Below are 8,255 nucleotides of genomic sequence, written 5' to 3' on the forward strand. Positions count from 1 at the left end.
CCCTCCCTGCACAGTGTGATGCGGATAGTAGAGCAAGTTTTATTAGTTTTGCAGGTGTAACAAAAGAATGATCACTAGGAAAACACTAGGACTGAGCAAGCTTCATTTCATTAGCAGTCATAAAAACCACTGGCACGTTTCTAAGTACCCATATTAACATTAGCATTTTAACTGCTTGTGTAAACCCCCCTTCTTAGCAGGAAAAATCAGCTGAAAAATCTCTTACTCCTGCTGATTTTGCAGATCTCTCACACAAATATTGGGAAAACTGCACCTAAAAAAACTCTAACAGGGCAACTGAAAAGGAGATAGAGAAATAAAGAAGAAAAACAGTTCCTGGGTCAGATCCTCAGAAGAAGGAAATTGGAGTAGACCTCTTGAAATCAATGGAATTACACTGATTTATACCAGCTGAAGATTGACACTACAACTTCATATATAGGTTTTATTGCTCACCCCCAAATAAGGGTTACATTGTGACTAAAATCTCTCTCTCCCTTTCATAGTTTCATTGTAGTGTAGACGTAGCCTAAGAAAGAGAATTCTCTGTAACCCTCAGAGCACTGGTCCACCCTGTCCAGCATCCTATCTCCACCTGTGAGCTATCCCTGGTGCTTCAGCGGAAGGTGGAAAAAAAACTTCAGAATACTGCTGGCCAATTGTGCATTAAGGAAAAAATTCCACTTGTGACCAGCCAAAAGACATCTAGTTCTAAATTTGTCCTAATTGAAATCAGAAAAATAGCAACGTGCTGCGTGCAGTTGTCTTCTGAAAAAATGACCTAGTGGAGCTCTTACACAAGAGATGTTTTCTAACCACAAGCCCTGCAAACTGATTCTGGGATCTGAAAGTGAAACTGTGCTCTCTGGCTTTTGATTTATCACAGATAATACACATTCTGCTATCAGACTTAGCTAACACACGAACTGCTATTTCACAATCCAGAAGAGAATTCAGTTTACTTACAGAGTTGTGTTTGCTCTGCAGGGTTAACGGGAGTAAATAGTGATAATAAAACCTTTTGGACAGCATAATAAGCAGATGTTCTGTAGAACACTCTTAGGGAGCAGATCTGTTGAATAAGATTCTGACCATAAAAACTTGAAAATTGAGTTTTAAGGAAAGACTGTCATAGACTAGCACAGTGGTGTATGGTTGGGAGTCCTTCAATACAAATAATATTCTGAGAAAGATTCTGCTCTCAGAGCTGCATGGTGCAACTTTACTCCAATATTGTGCCCTTCCAAATAAAAATACTTGGTAATTTTCATTAAAGCACTGTACAGCTGTTAATCCATTAATTCTTCCAATATTCTTTCAATTAGTTTGGTAAATTGAAGAAACTGAGGTAGAGAGATAAGGATTAAGTCTTGTGAATGTGAGAGGAGAAGAGAATTTTGGTCTTAGTCTTGACCCTACAAAGAGATACCCGAGTGTGGAAAAAATTTCAAGCTTTGTTCTGGCTATGGATTTTCCTTTGTAACATATAGTAGGATTTCACCATTACTTATATTTTTGGATTAACAGACGTAATCTGTCAATCCCAAAAACAGCATCAGATAATCTGTTTAATCTTGAGCAAGCTTTGATCCTGATAGAGTCAATCTAATTTGACTCGTGCAGAATAGTTTATGCTGATCCAGAACTGTCCAAGTACAGAAATGGGACAGTGGACATTTTCAGCAAATATATACTTTTTACATGTTGAAAATTAAAAGGAAATTTGTCCTAGTTCCAATGCGATACCGTTATTTTGATGCATAACATTGGTGTTTTTTTTCACACAGTCTGGATTTGCTAAAATTTTGGCATCCTCAAAATATCTTAACACTGAACCAGCTGTCTAAAATATATACAATGGAGCCACTTGATAGTGGCTCCTAGTTAATGATGGCACAATTATCTAGCAAACTCAATCTTGGCAGCCTTAAAAAAAACCCTCTTCATTATTCATAAAATTACATGATGTATTGGGTGATGCTCTTTCATACATAGATTTACTACTAGGAATCAGTGCCTGCAGGATCTTCCAGAAGGGAAAGTATAAATCTTGGGCCAGATCCTCAGACCTACTGTAGCAGTGCAAAGGGATCTTAAACCAGCTTTAATAGGCATGCACTGCTGATCCTGAATTAATAGAATGGTCACTTGGGGACTGTTCCAACCAACGTACGAGCCATGCTGCAACTACTCTAACTTGTGCTGGGGTCTGCTTCTGCCACAGGCCAGCCCCAGGATTTTTGGCTGCCTTCTGCTTCCACCAGCTAAGCCCAGTTTGTTGACCAGAATTAACCTTGGTACTTCTACCATCCACTTTGTTGTCAAGTTTAATGTGCATGATTGTATGTTTATGATAAATGACTGGGTAACTTCCAGTACTTTAGAGGCACAAGCAGTCTGAGACTAGTAAGTAGCATGAGTTGGCAATTTGGTTACTATTTCACCGCATGTTAACAGGAAACCGTTATTATCAGCAGAGGACATAGAGATCCAGGTTTAATGGATAGCTGCGTGCTTAACGTTAGGGTTTGGTCAGAAGTAGGGAGCTTCACCTCTTTCCTCTTTGAAATTGTTGTCTGAAATGAGCTGGTGTTTTAAGTCTAGGTCTTAGCAAGAGGGATTCTGAGCTTCATAAAGTGAGGCTGCAGGTGAATGCATTTAGCCAAATGTGCATGGGCAAGTCAAAGACATGCATGTATGTATGGTTACATAGTGCCTAACTGCGATAGAAGATTGTGCCCCATTAAACACAGACCTAGCCACAGGAAGCTGTGCATTCATGACCTCTTGATGGGCTTGATTATTGTAATTTATTTGCCTGAAGAAAGCTTCAGGAGCTTCAAAATGCAGGAGCTTGTCTGTATAATTTATTGCCCCAGTGCTTCATCATCTGTGCTGGCTCCTAAATACTGAGTCCAGTTCAGTTCTATTATTCAGAGCCATCCATGGGATTGGCCCTAACTCTCTGACAGCTCCTCTTACCCTTGTGACCATGATATCCTGCAAGAGCTTTGTACCTTTGGAAAAACGAAACTCATGATAATGAAGGGACAGTTTGAGAGACAACTTCCACAAAGGCTGGAACTAAACTAAAAAACTCACTCCCACAGGAAATACGAATGAACAGGGATCTCACCTTCAAGCTATTTTATCTACAGGCGGTGAAGCTAGAGGGATTCTTAGTGTTATTTCTATTTTTAATTTCATGGGAAGTGCTCAGATACGGCTGTAAAGGAGGCCATATAACTACCTAGATAGTCTTGTTTTTTTCTCTTTTTTCACTTCCTATTTTTATTAATTTTTGCTCTTTTTAGTGTTCCCTCAATCTCCAAAAGACTGCATCACGCTTAGTGTGATGTTTTTCTATCGGTGGTTCTGTGGGGCTGAGACATATGGTCTCACAGCTAAACTGTGTGTTTCCAGAGCAGGCATACAACATATAGTCCCATGAGCTGCTTCCTGAATCTCTAGTCCTGCATGCACAAACTGATCCTTAAGGGCCTAATTCAATTTCTATCTATGTTGGATCTGGCCCTTAGCCATCTGATTTAGGGACCACAACAGCAGACAAAGGTATAACAATATCCAATGGCTGGAAGTTGAAGCTGGATAAATTCAGACTAGAAATAAGGTGCACATTTTTAATCTTGAGGATAATTAACTATTGGATCAATTTACCAAAGGTATGGTGGATTCTTTGTCATGGTCAATTTTAAAATCAAGATTGGATGTTCTTCTGAAAGATATGCTCTAATTCAAATAGGAATTAATTCAAAGAAGCTGGATGGCCTGTGTTACACAGGAGGTCAGGCTAGATGATTGCAATGACCCCTTCTGGCTTTATAGTCTATTAATCTATGACAAGGAGGGAAAAATTTACCCACAACAAACAGTTTGCAATAGGGAGTCTTGCAACCCCCATCTCTATTGCTCCTTTGCTCTGCCCTGCACCCGTTACTATTCTGCTCTGTGCACCCCATGTAATAGTGTGGCACTCCAACCCCAGATTGTGAAATGATGAGGTAAGTAAATCTGTGTTTGTACCGTGCTTAATAAAATGGAGTCCCATTCCTGATTAGAGCCTTTGGATGCTTCTATAATATACATATCTATTATTATTATTAGAACTGATATTTAAGGATAATATTTATGTTTCAAGTACAATATTTGTGTATGGAGGGATTATTTTTTTAAATGGGCTTTATTTAACATCTTTATTAATGACTTGGATGTAGAACTAGAGAGCATACTGATCAAATTTGCAGATGACACAAAGCTAAGAGAGATTGCGAACACTTTGGAGGATAGAGCTAAAATTCAGTGGGATCTTGATAAATTGGAGAACTGGGCTGTAGACAAAATGAAATTCAACAAAGACAAATGTAAGGTGCTATTCTTAGAGAAGAAAAACCAAATGTACAAACACAGAACGGGATAACTGGCTTAGAAGCAGCACTGCTGAAAAGGATCTGGGAGTTATGGTGGATCACAACCTCAACCTGAGTCAGCAATGTGATGCTGTTGCAAAAATCGCAAATGCGATTTTAGGTTGCATTAACAGAGGCATCGCATGCAAGTCATGGGAGGTGATAGTACCACTCTACTTGGCACTGGTTAGGCCTCAGCTGGAGTACAATGTCCAGTTTTGGTCACCAATGTATAGAAAGGATGTAGAGAAACTTGAAAAGATCCAGAGGCAAGCAACAAAGATGTTCAAAGGGATGGAATGCAAGCCATATGAGCAAAGGCTGAAGGAACTGGGTATGTTTAGATTGGAAAAGAGGAGATTAAGGGGGGACATGATAGGGGTCTTCAAATACTTGAAAGGCTACCATAAAAAGGATGAAGAAAAGTCATTCTGTCTTGCCACAGAGGGCAGAGCAAGAGACAGTGGGCTTACATTTAGATTAAATCTCAGGAAAAACTTTCTAATTGTAAAAACAGTAGGAAAATGGAACAAACTGCCTGGGGAGGTTGTGGAAGCTCTTTCACTGGAGGTTTTCAAAAGGAGTCTGGATACCATCTGTCTTGGATGGTTCAGACAAACAAATCCTGCATCTTGGCAGAGGGTTAGTCTAAATGACTCTTGCAGTCCCTTCTAACCCTATGGTTCTATGATTCTCAGCCAACTCCAAATGGTAGAAATATCATGAGAAGACCAGATATTGTGTTAATTTGGTCCCATAAATGGCTCAGTAAGGCAAAACTTAGCCCATGATATTCGGGTTTATTTGTGCTCCCACAGAGCCAAAATGTTTATCCCTAGTGCAAGACTACATAGTTTGGCTTCCTTTATAGAAATCGCTGTGGCCTTTTTTCTAGCTCCTCAATACCAATAACCATGAAACTGAAAACTAATTTATCATACTAAAAATACATTTTGTTGGTACCAGCTGATGTACAATCTAGACAGAACATGGATAAATTCTATGTTTGGAACTAGTGCATTAGTGTAAAGCAACCATCATGGTTTGCCAAATGAGCAACTAACCATTATGTGAGAGAACATATCCTGAAGAGGGCAGCATGAGCAAGCATTTTATTTTAGCAGCTCCATATACAAGATAATTCCGTAATCCATTGTCATCTATGTTCTGTACTGTGACTATCCTGAATAAATAACAGAAGGCATTGTGGGGAATTAGCGTAGAGTCTGTATGAGCTCGGGATTGCTGCTAGGCAAAGGAAAATATCCTATTGGATAATTTCTAGTTGCCATACGTTGCCCACCTTTCTGTCTAAAAACATACAAAGGGAGTGGAAAACTCAGCTGGGTTTGATACCTTAAATATGTAGCATATCCATCTCCTGCTGGATTTTGATGGCATGTGAGAGGGAAGGAAATGTAACAAAAATACCCAGAATAAATGTAAATGGATTTATTATGGAAGAAAAGAGTGTGACATCCATTGTTTCTAAAGCAGTTTGGGATCCCTTTGTGATTTATTTAAACCTCTGTTAATAAAAAGATCACAAGAAAGTGGCCTGCCTGGCTGACTGTATATATCATACAAAGGTGTTGACCTGGATACTATGGTGCCCTTGTTCTTTCTCTAAAACTTACAGAATTGCTGGCTTATCTATCTGACTCTGGGTAATATATTGTGGATGAGTAGATCAGTGATTATGCATTTCTAAAAAGAAAAGAGGCAACCCTTTCGCCTAATGATAATCTCTCTCTCTCGGGCACTTGGGAAACTTCCATCACCACAATATCAAGGATCCGACTGCAGACGGTGTATCTAGGTGCAGACAGGTGGCCTAGCTGTAAAACTGGGCATTGCCATATGGGGGACCTGGATTTGTTTTCTTGTCCGAGTTTGGTAACAGAGGCACAACATTCAGCTCCTGAAGGAAAGGCAGTACTTTGTGTCTCTTGGATCCAAACTGCAGCCCATCCAGCTGGTTAAGAAGTGAACTTGATGTGCTCTGAAGGGAGTCCCGTCCTCTTCAGCCAGAAGGTTAGTGACCCCGGCGTATGGAGTCTTCATGGTGGACAGTATAAAGAAATGATGAAAAAAAAAGCAGGTGAGGAATGAGGGCTGAAACCAGTAAGAGCTAAACCCCACTAATATGGGAAGAATCCCCTGTACTTCTTATAATAGGAAGTTAGAGATAATGAAAGTGCTCATCCCCCCTCCATTTAGGTTTAAGCAACATTATTCTTAAACAGAGATGGACCCAAGCTGTATAGTTCAGACATGGATAAGACTGGTCCCAGGTCAGGATGTACTAAGTTTCAGGGTTTTGGTTTGGTCCAACATATAGAGAATGGCCACATGTAAAATTTAGATTAAGATCCCAAAACATTTCCAAAGTTCAGGGGGTTTGGTTCTTGATCCCAAATCCATTGACCTTGATGGGTTTTGGATTAGAACCTGTTAAGGGAGTGGAAAGTTGTGGGGCGGCCATGCTTTAATTTTCTCCCAATGCTTAGGCAGCAATTCAAAAAGACTGCTTCAAGTAGCTGGGTTGTCTGTTAACTGCCATCTTCCCAGGCTTTCTACTGAGGCCCAATCCTGCATTCCTTGTGTACCCAAAATTCCCATTGACAGCAAATAAATTTGGGTGCAGAAGAAATGCAGGATGGAACCTAGAGGTTTTTTAAAACACCCAGCAGCTCTGATTTTTTCAGATTTTGTGTAAGAATTGGCATTTGTGTCATAATGTGATTTTAATATCTGCTTCACACAGTATAATTCAGCTAACATTCACAGTCACAAAGACTGAGTAGTTTAAAAATGTCCTGAGTCTCATGTGTGTCACACATATTAAAAGGTTTATCAGGGTTACATAATTGCCAGATGGCAGCAAACAAAAAGAGATGGAATTGGTCCCCTTTCAAATACGCCATTGTTTAGTGTTTCATCCTTTTTGCCTTTAAAACCCATTGAATTTGCTGGTCACCATTATGATTTTATTGCCCCCTCCCCCCCATCTGTGACTTTAATTAATAAACTTTAATGTAAGATTAAAAGAATAATTAGAACAGAGTAAAAAAATAAATGGGTATCAAAATTAGAGAGACATAATACTCATACTAACACATTAATCCTCATCACACACTTATGAAGACTGAAAGGAAGTGTTGTTATCATCCACATTTAACCAAATGGAAAGCTAAGAAACAGAGAAGAGAAGTGACTTGTCCAATACCATAGAGAGATTCAATGGCAGAATTAGACTTAGTACGTGAGATTTCCAGGCTTCCAGAAGCATTCTGATGTTATCTGTGGGCTAAGTGTGGGTGATCATGTTGCTGACCCTACTGTGTCTTCTCAGCTAATGGAATGACTCCTTTAGCTCAGGTGACAGGGGCATTTGCTTGTTGGTGCTGATGGTTCTTTTGCTATCACTGAGGAAAATCATAGTATAATGAGAAGGTGGTAAAGAATAGTTGAATTCTACCACTGGCCAAGGAACTCTATTACACTATGGAAAAACAGTGTACAGCCACCTTGTCTCTCTTTTGGTGTTTCATTGTAGGTCTTCTTCCTAGAAGCTTTCCCAGGCTCTTCTACCTGGCTTCCTGCTATAGTTTTAAAGAAGAAGTACACGTATCCTCATATGTGATGCTTCTGTATACAACCCTGGATTCTTGAGTCCAGTAATCCACTGTACCTCATGACAATGCAGGTACAGTAAAAATACAGCTTTATTTTGTATCATTCTTTCTCCATAAAATGATATGTCCCAAGGGCTATTTACAGTGTGAAATAATTCTTTAAAGGCATATGGAATGTTTCTGCAAAATT

Source organism: Emydura macquarii, unplaced genomic scaffold, assembly GCF_026122565.2.
Source record: "Emydura macquarii macquarii isolate MOO-44397 ecotype Brisbane River unplaced genomic scaffold, CSIRO-AGI_Emac_v2 contig_3692, whole genome shotgun sequence".
Taxonomy (NCBI): Eukaryota; Metazoa; Chordata; order Testudines; family Chelidae; genus Emydura; species Emydura macquarii.